Source organism: Triturus cristatus, chromosome 11 (assembly GCF_964204655.1).
Source record: "Triturus cristatus chromosome 11, aTriCri1.1, whole genome shotgun sequence".
Taxonomy (NCBI): Eukaryota; Metazoa; Chordata; class Amphibia; order Caudata; family Salamandridae; genus Triturus; species Triturus cristatus.
Genome location: NC_140594.1, coordinates 627,339,090 through 627,349,834, shown reverse-complemented (window position 1 = coordinate 627,349,834; position 10,745 = coordinate 627,339,090). Strand labels below are relative to the sequence as shown.

The window sequence follows — 10,745 nt, the reverse complement described above, 5'->3', positions numbered from 1 at the left end:
TTGGGCTGCATCGGTGGTTAGTCTTACTTGGGTACCATTGAAAATTACGATACCGTTCTTAGCAGTACAAAAGACAAACACTTCACTTTGTCTGCGTTTGTTGTCATTCCAATACAAATCCGCCCACCACACAACCCTACAGTGTTTAAGTATTTCCTCTTTGTCTATGATGTGTGTTGTTGTTTTCCTTCCGTTTACTCGTTTTTCCCGTGAACCAGTCCCTTTTCCATGTTTAGTTTCGCGCCCCAGCTCCAGCAGTTGTTGTCCCCGTATCGCACCTTCTAGCTCTCTCAGTATTGGTTATTTAGTTTCTCGCGCTCCTCCCAACGACCAATAGCTGCACTATGCTGACCAAGGAATTATGTACTCTATGTGCACGCGCAAACGACTTGTCGTCATTGGCTATCCCGTGTGCACGCGCACTCTACCTATGGCTATTGGCTACAGAGCATGCACGAGCATTGAGTGTCTTCCAATCATCGATAGTGTAAGGGCACGCGCGCCAATCCGCTATCCCTGGCTGTTCCTTGTGCTTATTGTCCCTCCCTCCCGCCATTGGCTATTCCGTTCTGCGCGGCGCCTCCCCCCGTAGTCGCCGCTCACTGTCCCCAAGATGGCCGCCGCGTCAGTTGGGGTGTCCGCGCGTCCAGGCGCCGCCCGCAGGGCCCCTGCTCCGGACCCGGTGAGTGTATGTGGCCTCTACAGGGCTGCCTTGCAGCCTCGGGGAAAGGCGGAGTCCTGAGAGGGGCAGGACTAGGGGCGGGGGAGGGGAAGGCCCAGAGCAGAGGGTCAGAGGCCCTCAGCAGTACAGTCGACTAGTGTTTTTCTTAGGGTTTGCCCACTTTGCACATACTGTGTCTCGTTTGTGTACTAACAGCTGTCCCTTATTATGCACCACCTTGCGTGCCTTAGCTCTGGACTGTGCCCAAAGCCTTCCACTACTGTGCCAAATTCAGTATGTGCCCAATCTGTCCACCAGTGTACACTGTTTCACGTGTGGATGTATTTCTTTACGTTCTTCCTCTTTACCCACTTTGGCTCAATCGCCTCTATGAGTACCTGTGGAATTTGGATCCTGCACCCCCCCCCCCCCCCCAAGCTGGCTCATGTCATGATCTAGTGTACTTAATGGTGCATATTGCGTTGTCATATTAAATTTGCAGTGCCTCCATCCTGCACCAGGCAACCCTCTGTGTGTGTCTTATTCAGTTTAGGGAAACACATTCACATTTGTCATTGAGTGGCTAAACCCCCAACCGCGCATAGCTATGACCTTTCAGAAAGCCAGGTATCAATCCCACTCCCAGCGAAGCATAATACACCACCTTGCACTTCACGCACTTACGCCCTTGTTGTTCCTTCTCTCATATATCCACTCTCCTTTGGTGAGCCACTGCTCCTTCTCTCCTCCACCATAGGCAGTCGCATTACTCCTCTAGCTTGTGTATACTCATTCGTGCCATTCACCTACTTTGTATGTGGCACCTCGTTAATCTGTGAAGCAGCTGTTACTGCATGCAAGAAGGTGAGAGGGTTATTCGTACCAAAACCCATCTGGGTCCAGCTAAGTCTTAAGCTCCAAGGATTCTTGTGTGAAAGGCAAGAAGCTTGGAACAGTTTCTTAATGGTGTGAAAAGGTCACTGTCCCCTTTGGACATTACCAAGGACCCCTCGCAGTGACTAGCTATTGGTAGCCCTTGGGGTTCGGCATGGCTTTAAGTCAAACTTTCCTGAGCTCTGCAATATCTTACACTTGCTGCAGTCTTGTAGTACTTCAGGTTCACACTGAAAGTGAAAGAGACCGTGCAATTAGATCATGAGGTAGTCGATTACTTTTATCTTTTAGTGCTGTACTTGAAGGCTTTCCCTCCTTGAGGTGATCGTTTGATAGCAGAGGATGGGAGTGAACTTGTAGAAGTAAGACGTTGGAGTCATACATTCAAGCAGCTGCTTTGTATCCAGGCTAGATGCACCATGCCAATGCATGCAGAATAAATGTATATAGATTATTCCTCCTATCCAAATTCATCAATAGAAAATTGATAGACATTACCTTTTGTTATCCTAGAAGTAAGAATGTAGGTGATAGATCTCTACTGATACGAAATGCACAGCAACCTCAACAGCAATCTATGCATGTTAGAGCTTTGATTTGAATATCTATTTGAGTTGCCTTTTGGCCAAAGCAAGAGATCGACTCAATTTCCCAAAATACCAATTTCGATCGTGACAGGGTTAACTTTATCCCCTTTGTTATCCACCAGTGTCTGTCTGCTCTCCTGTTTCTTTCCTTATCTTTTCATACTGATTGGCATATTTCTTTCCTGTAATGTAACATGCTGGACATTTTTGCCTGGTTGGTTTCTTGTTCTTAACAGTCGTTGCCACCTATCGAGATATTTAAAAAAAGAATCCTTCATAAATGTCTAACTTTCTTTTTTAATCTGCTGGACTTTTCTGTTTCTTACTGGCTACTCTTCTTGCTATTTGACCCATTCTGTGTCTTCTCTGAAGTGAAAGCTTATTTCTCATACGCTTGGTTTTCCCTTTGCATATAAACTGATTCCTGTTGTTTCTCACATACACTGGAAATTATATATCGACTCCTGCTCCTTCTCCACATTTCTCATTTGTTGACTCTTCTGTTTTTTTTCCACATACCTATTTCATTGACTGTGTTTCTTCATATCTGATTCATTGATTACTTTTCCACATAACCGATTGATTTTTTTTATCATTTTCAAAGCCACAATACTCATTCAGTAACAACTTTTCTGAAAGCCCCATCACTCATCATCTGATGATGAATCCTTCTGATTTGACATTGATTTTTGTTGTTGTTGTTTATCTTTCACTCCTTTGAGTTATTTATTTAGCTATATTTGTTATTCTCAGTTGAAATCCTTTTTATTAAAAATTCACTCTGCTTCCCTCTCGTTGACATCTCAGGCCTTCTCCTGTTCATAATCAAATGACTAAGGGAATGTAATTAAGATGTTTGTGAGACAAGGTTAGTGCAGGTTAGACCAAGACATTAAAAGCAGGTGTTCATACTGATGCAGCATCAAGAATGTACTTGACAGGCAGTATGTAAACATAGGCTCCATCTAATGTATCAACCTCATTAATGGAGCAATGTGAGACATATGTATACAGTATACCATACACCTTATATAATATAAAATAATCTCAAATTTAATACAGCCGACAATACAACACGAGAGTAATGTGGCATGATGTTCTATGCGTTACATCACGCAATACTACATATATCTGTCACAATTGTTGCTTAGCTTTTTATTCTAGAGTGTCCATCAGATTAAGGTTGTCATGAAAAGGGATGTGGGTTGAGTACAGTTTGTCTTGTCTCACGATTTGCGCTAGTTTATGCTAAGCGTAACAAGTATCTACTACTTTCCCGCCACTTATTGGTTGTGTGGAAAGCTGTAAAATTACAGTTTTCAAGACAGATAGTAGAACCATGTTTACCCATATTGCACTTGATGCGAGTCTGTCATCTAAATGATACTAACCATTGGCATATAGGGCTTGGACAACTTAACCGTATAAATCTGCTTTCAGGGCTGATAATCCACTTCTAGAATAAGAAAGTGTCCACATGGCCTAGTTAATTCTTGCCAGTTCGTCTACCCACATGAATTTGAAAAGGAGAGTTCCAATGGTCACAAAAAATGCTCTGGACAATGGGAAGGATATGTTAAGAAATAAGATATATCGTTTGAGGAAGGATTACCATATTTATGACTAGTGTTTACTGAGCCTTTGAGATCGATAGGAACACCTGGACACATTGTCGTATGTTTTGACTAGAGCCAGTTCATATTTCTCTTATATCACTGTTGGTGGGTGTAGAAGTGTGTCTTCTCCAAGAATACATCACACACATAGAAGATAATTAAGTTGCGGTTTATTCAGGATTAGGCATGTAATGAGACCCCATCCAGCAGCAGGCTGAAGACAACTGACAAACGTTTAAACATTGCTAGGCATCACGCATTCTGGACACCTAACATTCCAGAACCAAAGTGCTGACAGATAAGCTAAGAACACCACATCACCCCCCCCTTCACCAATAACCTAAAAATAACACCAGACAAAAAAACAAACAAACCTATGCAGTAACAACCAAATGAATAAAGCGATCAAGTAAGACAATCTTGTAACCTTAGAGGAACCCTCTTCACACAAAGAGGTCTGAACTCTCTTTCTCCAGTTCCAGACTCTGGAATCACTTTGCGTGTAGAAGGCACAACACTCCCATCTAAAGAAGTGACAGGGCGAAATTTTGCAACCCTGCTCAGGTTCCAAATCTTGTGATCACTTGTTCTTATAGCATTTTTAAACACTTTGATAACTTGAAACGGCTTACTAAACTTAGAAACACCTCCTGTTTTCCTTGAAGATCTGATTTTGACCCAATCTCCAAGACCAACAACCGTACTCTTTACAGTCTTCCTCTCATCATAACGAACTTTCCGTTAATTCATTAACTTTTTCTCCTTTTCTCTCCAACCATCTGTGCTCCCCACATTGTCACACACCAATGACCTCTTCTTACACACCCACAAAGGGACCGCTTCAGTGCTAGCAATCCTACCTTTAAACAAGCGAAAAGGAGCCACCCCAGTGGATGAGTGAGGAGTGAATCTATACTCCCTGACCTTTTTTTTTAACACCACCTCCCAATTTGCGCCACAAGACCTTGCTTGTTGCATAGATTCCTTCAGGACTTTGATGAACCTCTCCACAACTCCATTGCATTGAGGATGATACAGAGAAGACCGTTTGTGCTTAATTCCTCTCAAAGACAGAAATTCCTGCATCAATTTTGAAGTAAATTGTACGCCGTTGTATGACAAAAGCGTTTGTGGAAATCCCTCACTTCCAAATATCTCATCCAAAAATTCTATCACAACAACCGCCTCAACTGAGTTTACCACCTTTATCACAGGCCACCGAGAAAACAAATCCATGCAGACAATGACGTACTTATCTTGAGAACTGTACCTCACAGGCCCCAAGATATCTATCGAGATGTCTGACCAAGGACTGGCTGCTTGCTCCCTAACAATCATGGGTTGAGTCCTGCATTTAAGTAATTTGTCGTAATTTGCACATTCCACACAATCCTTTCCATGAAAACCTCCATAGCCGGCCACCAGTATGCTTCTCTAATCCTTTCCTTGGTTTTAGCAATCCCCATATGAGATGCATGAGCACTATTGACCAGTCTACCTCTCAGTGAAGAAGGAGGAACAAGTTTACTCCCATGTAAAAGAAGACCATCTACTACAGACAATTCATCTTTCACGTTCCAAAAACCTTTGAGATCTTCACCACAATCTATTTTTTCACACCAACCACCTTTCACCATGGTGATAATCTTTTACAAAACCTCATCATTCACAAGACCTTGCTTCCACTCACTTTCAGATAATATCCCCTCAGTGATCAAACATACATTAACTTCTTCTTCAAAACATTCACCACCAAACCATTCTACATCATCGACATCATCACTTCAATAGAACCAAGTCTTGAAATACAATCAGCAATAAGATTATTGGCCCCAGGCAAGTACGACACATCAAACATAAACTCTTGAAGAGCTACAACCCACTTACGAATCCGATGGGAAACGAGTCAATGCCTTTCTTAGTAAAAACCTCTTTCAGAGGTTTGTGATCAGACAATACCTTGAACTCCTTACCCCACAAAAACTTTCTTGTTTTCCTTGGAGACCACTCCATTGCATTGAAATCCATGCAGACAATGACGTACAGGCTGAAGACAACTGACAAACGTTTAAACCTTGCTAAGCAGCACACATTCTGGACACCTAACATTCCAGAACCAAAGTGCTGACAGATAAGCTAAGAACACCACAGTGGGTCTATTTGGATGTTTACAAGCAAGTCTTAATTAAGGGAACTCAAAGTCAAGTTTAGGAGTGTTGTTTGTTTCCAAGGTTACTTCAGGTTTAGTCCAGTTTATCTGAGACCTGCCTGAAACGAAGGAATTCTCAGATGAGTGCAGAAATGTTTTTGTTTGGGGGTATTTAACATCTAGTACAATGTCGTCTGCATACATGGACATGACCCAGCGTCTCCCGGTGATTAATATACTTTTGTTAGCATATTGCTCTTTAATAATGCTGATCAGGGGCTCGATGGCGATTGCATAATGCAAAGGGAATAAAGGGCATACTTGTTTAGTGGCCATGCCTGTATTGATTATGAGAGCCAATTGTCAATTTTGTTCTAATTTGTGCACATGGATTAGTGTATAATAGAGCAATCTAGCCATTTGTATTCCCGCCTATCCCCAGTCTCTTTGATACTGCAGATAGGTAGGACCAATCAACTGCATCAAATGCTACGTGAGCATTTAGTATTATTGTGTTTATTTGGGTTTATTTGATGTATTAAAGATAAGGTACACAGACTATAAGAGGACAAACACTTGGAAATAAATCAAGATTGTTCGGGGAGCATCAATCCTGTCATGTAGGGATACATTTGATTGCCTGTAATTTTGGCTGGAATTTTGGTGTTCAAGTTAGTTTAATAGGACTCTAGGAGGTGCAATCAGCAGGATCTTTGTCCAGTTTCAGAAGGGTAGAAATAGATGCTTTCCGTAAGGACAAGGAAGGTAGCAAGCTCATCCCTCTTGCCTCTCTGAACCCCTCATGAGTTAGGGAGGCATTATATCAGGATATTCTTTATAAAAGTCTGTGGTAAGACTGTCTCACCCTGGTGATTTCCTCACGTGAAGTGATCTAATCATCACTTTGATCTCTCCAACTGGTATTGGTTCAGTTAATCTTTCTGTTTCATGGGCTTCAGTCCACATTAGAGTGGCATCAGTGGGATATGTCTTTAAGTGGTCATCTCTGCTGTCTGTATAAAGCTCAGAGTAAAATTTAGTGAATTTCAGGAGAATATTTTGGGAGTGAGTGTGTCTCATGCCTTTATCATCGACCATATCCAGACTCCTCCTGTGACCAATCTGGGATTTAATTATCAGGCACGCTTTCTGCTCAGCCGGTCTTCTTTTCCATAATGTCATGCCACTGGATGTCCCCCCCCCCCCCCCCCCCCCCAAAATCGAACCCCGAATCACTGCTGAAGTCTGCTGTCAATTTGCAACTATGGTGGCCAAGGGCATCCCATTTCCTGCACTGAGAACTGCTTTGCTTCCTTCTGCAAAAGGGGCCTTGCTGTGCTGGGGTTAGTGAAGAAAATGGACTTGTCATTGTGAGTGGCCTTTAATGCGATCTGGTACAACACTGCGTATTACAAGCCACGCTGTTGTCGTTTTTTTCTTACTTGGGTAAATGCCTTGCGGGCCACCTGGACAAAAATCATGAATTCAGGGTACAAGAATAACATGGACCCTTCATAGTTCAGGTCTCTTTTGTTCTGGGCCAATCTCAGGGCAACTTTACAGCAGTTGAGTAGTTTGTATATAATGGGTCTAATAGGGGCCCTAGGCGATGGCCTGGGCGACAGTGAACAGTAAGCATGCTATACTATAAAAACTAGAGACAAAGTGTCTGACTCAATCAAAGACTTCAGCAAATTCTGAACAAAGGGCGCAATAGGTCCAGTTTTTATGGTCTCCCTGTCATGGGCATGTTGTTCTGCTTAGGCCGTGCCGCCAAATCTTAATTTTTTTATTTGTCCAGCTCTCTTCTCAAGCTTTTGTATCTTTTTCCTCTGTCCGCCAGCGTTGTCTTCAATGTCTGATAGGCATTCTTTTTGCCATTTGAAGGTGTTTGCTATGTTTTTCAATTTTATCTTTCAGTCTGGCCATGCAGTCAGTGAGAGGATATCAATCTTCCTATCTAAGGTTTGAAGGCTCCGTCTTATTTCTGATAGCAATGTTTTAACATCAAAAGTCTTCTATGTCGCTAGACTCTGACTCATGATCAGCAATTGATTTATCCTTCCCTCTTGAGTGCAGTCTTGGGGATGTCTAGCCTCGCAGCATATTATTGCCGACTTTTGCTCTGTTTTACCCATTTTGATTTGTGTATTATTGAGCAGTGCTTCTCCACTGAGAGTGTTGTTCAAACGCTTTCCTCTGCTTGTCTGGGGAGAACTATAAGTAGCACTGTGTATTTATAGTGGGTACACACTTATTCAAAGCACATGCTCACTATTGGCCAGTTTCGCTCACATGTCCCGGTCTTTGAATGTACAGTGCTAGTATGCTTGTGGTGCTATGGCCACATGCATCCAACGTCGAAGTTTTACTGTATGATTCCCTGGACTCATTGGCTGTTGTCTCTACTATCAGGCATTGCTCCTTGCCTAGTTTACAAGGAGTATTATTATCAGCCCTATGTACTAAGAACATTAATTTTCTCCATAGAAGGATCAGTACGCTCTAGTCTAGGGGTCCTCTCCGACTGTCTCTGTATTCTCACATAGTAGTGCAGCTTCACTCCTCCATGTTCGTTGACATTCATAAATCTCTGTGGCCCTACCTATGACCTAGCCAATAACCTCGTCACTCGAGGAACCTCACCCGCAAGCCTAGTCCCGGACCATGACTGACTTGTTACCCCCCCCCCAAAACTAGCTCCCTCAGCCAATGCTCTAGTCTGATCTTGTGGACCAGAGCCTCTGCCTCTCCACATCGCTTTCCCCTTCGTTGTGTTCCTGTAGACCACAGCAATCCAGCAGTGCTGTGAACTCTAATGCCGCAACTGTCAACCCCTAGCGTAGCAGCGTCTTACACGCCGGGTATCTTTAGGTGCTCGTGATGCTTTTTAACAGGCCATACCATGCCCACAGGCCCGGCTGTCTTCAACCACTCACCCTCTGCTGAGCCCTGGAATTGGTACAGCTAAACGGTGCTTCTATTAGAGTTCATGGCCCTTCAAAGTTATTGCTTGATGGGGTTTATGAAGGATGTTATTTGATAGATTTCTGAACCTGGATCACGGTATCACTCTTTCAGGGGGCCATTGTGGTATATGGCTCTCTGGTGCACCCCATTAATGGGATGACCTAATGGTTCCATGAGTCTGCTGACACCGTTTCCTAGCTACACCTGTCTAATGAGCCCTAATAAGGATAAAACCAGTCCTGGGTTGCTTGTGTTGTGGTTCAGGTTGGACTTGGCCTGCCAGTTTGGGCTGGACTGTCCAATTAGCAGGGTCAATACCGATTAGCATATGGCTGGGTGCAAACGTAGGTGCATGGTGTGCAAAATCTCAATGGACTGGGATGCTGCCCAAATAATTACCAGTGGATGGGATTAATTAAAGGATTCCATCTATCACTTTTTAGTATACGTCACTGTTTCCTGTAGGGCATTCTTTTCTGAAGATGCTCAGTCAAGCATATATCATTTGACACTAGTTGCTTTAGTGTAGAGCTGGAAGTGTTCCTCTGTATCAAGAAGGATTTAGAACTTGAAGTGGCTACATGGCTTTTCTAAGTAAACATTGAGAGTGCCTCAGAAGGTGCGTTGTTGTCCAGCAGGGAGTTGATTGGATAGGAGTTCCAAGACTTCAAGAAAGAAGATACTTTTAAGGAGGATGATAGATCATGCTGAGTTTCCAACATTGTCATTGTATGTTGTTTAGTTAATTCGTTATGCACTGGACAGAAGTTAAGATGTATGGATTACTCTTTTTAAACACAGCAGTCTTTTAAAACATAGAACAAACCACTCACAGTTTTATTTTGTTTGTGCAATTAAAATAGTTTGTATCCAACAGTAATAATAAAGTCAGTCAGGGGCTAGGACAAAAGAGTTCACCAGATCTCGGTTAGAGCTGAACAGTTGAAAGCACAGTCTTGAATTTAGTCCGATAGAGCCTTTTTAGTTTATCCACAGCTGATCTTCAATTGGTAATGTGGTAAACAACTAGGTAAAATCCAAGCATATACTCAAAGTAGAAGCAATTAATGGTATGTCCTTTAGGAGTAACAACATGGTAGAGGATACACAAGAGACCATCCCGAGACACATTACATTTGTATACTTTCCAATCATTTTGTGCTATTTGTACTTATTTGTTTACTCTTGGACCAGTTCATCTTATCTACAGGTGCTGAACATGTTTTTTTGGTGTTTTTTTTTCTCACGTTCCATGAGTACTGCATCATCCACATTATCTGTTTCGAATAATTTGTAATACAATACTTGGATTGTATTTGTTTTCATCAGCTGGTCTTTGTGTGTACCGCACCATATTATTCCATCCAGTGGATAAACTGTTAGTTGCTTCTATTTCAGTTTAGTAGCATACAGTTAAGTGAAAGTTGGATAATTGTTAGTATCTAACTCGGACTGGTTGTTATGAGTGAGATTACTACTAGGATTAGTTCAAGCTTGCTTAGGTGTCTGTTAGTGGAATATTGAGAGGGCAGAGCAGATAGGATCTGATTACAGTTATCTATCTATCTACCTACCTACCTACCTACCTACCTACCTACCTGGATAGGCACCTTGTATTGTTAACAGGAGAGACCATTATCCCCTGGCTGATTTACCTTATAATGCAAGTGTGTATTTTGTTTTTAGGTCTGAACATTCGTAGAGCATTTTGTCTTGGGTAAGGAGCTAGGCATTCATGGGTGATTGCTAACTTCATGAAGATGGTTTCAAAATTAACCTAACATATATTTCCGCTGTCAATAATCTGAACATCAAGCACATCTGTTTCTCTAGCAGACAGTAGAGATGTACTGGACTGTTGATGCAGG

The 10,745-nt window shown here is 42.4% G+C and overlaps 1 protein-coding gene across 1 annotated transcript in view; it reads left to right on the top strand.

Moving 5' to 3' along the window:
* Positions 1 to 391: 391 nt before the first annotated feature.
* Positions 392 to 10,745, top strand: part of KAT6A (lysine acetyltransferase 6A) — a 1,365,605-nt gene continuing 1,355,251 nt past the window's right edge. Inside the window, exon 1 of the mRNA XM_085634070.1 lies at positions 392 to 682. The gene's annotated coding sequence lies outside the window, so the exon portion shown is untranslated. The remainder of the gene's footprint in view (positions 683 to 10,745) is intronic.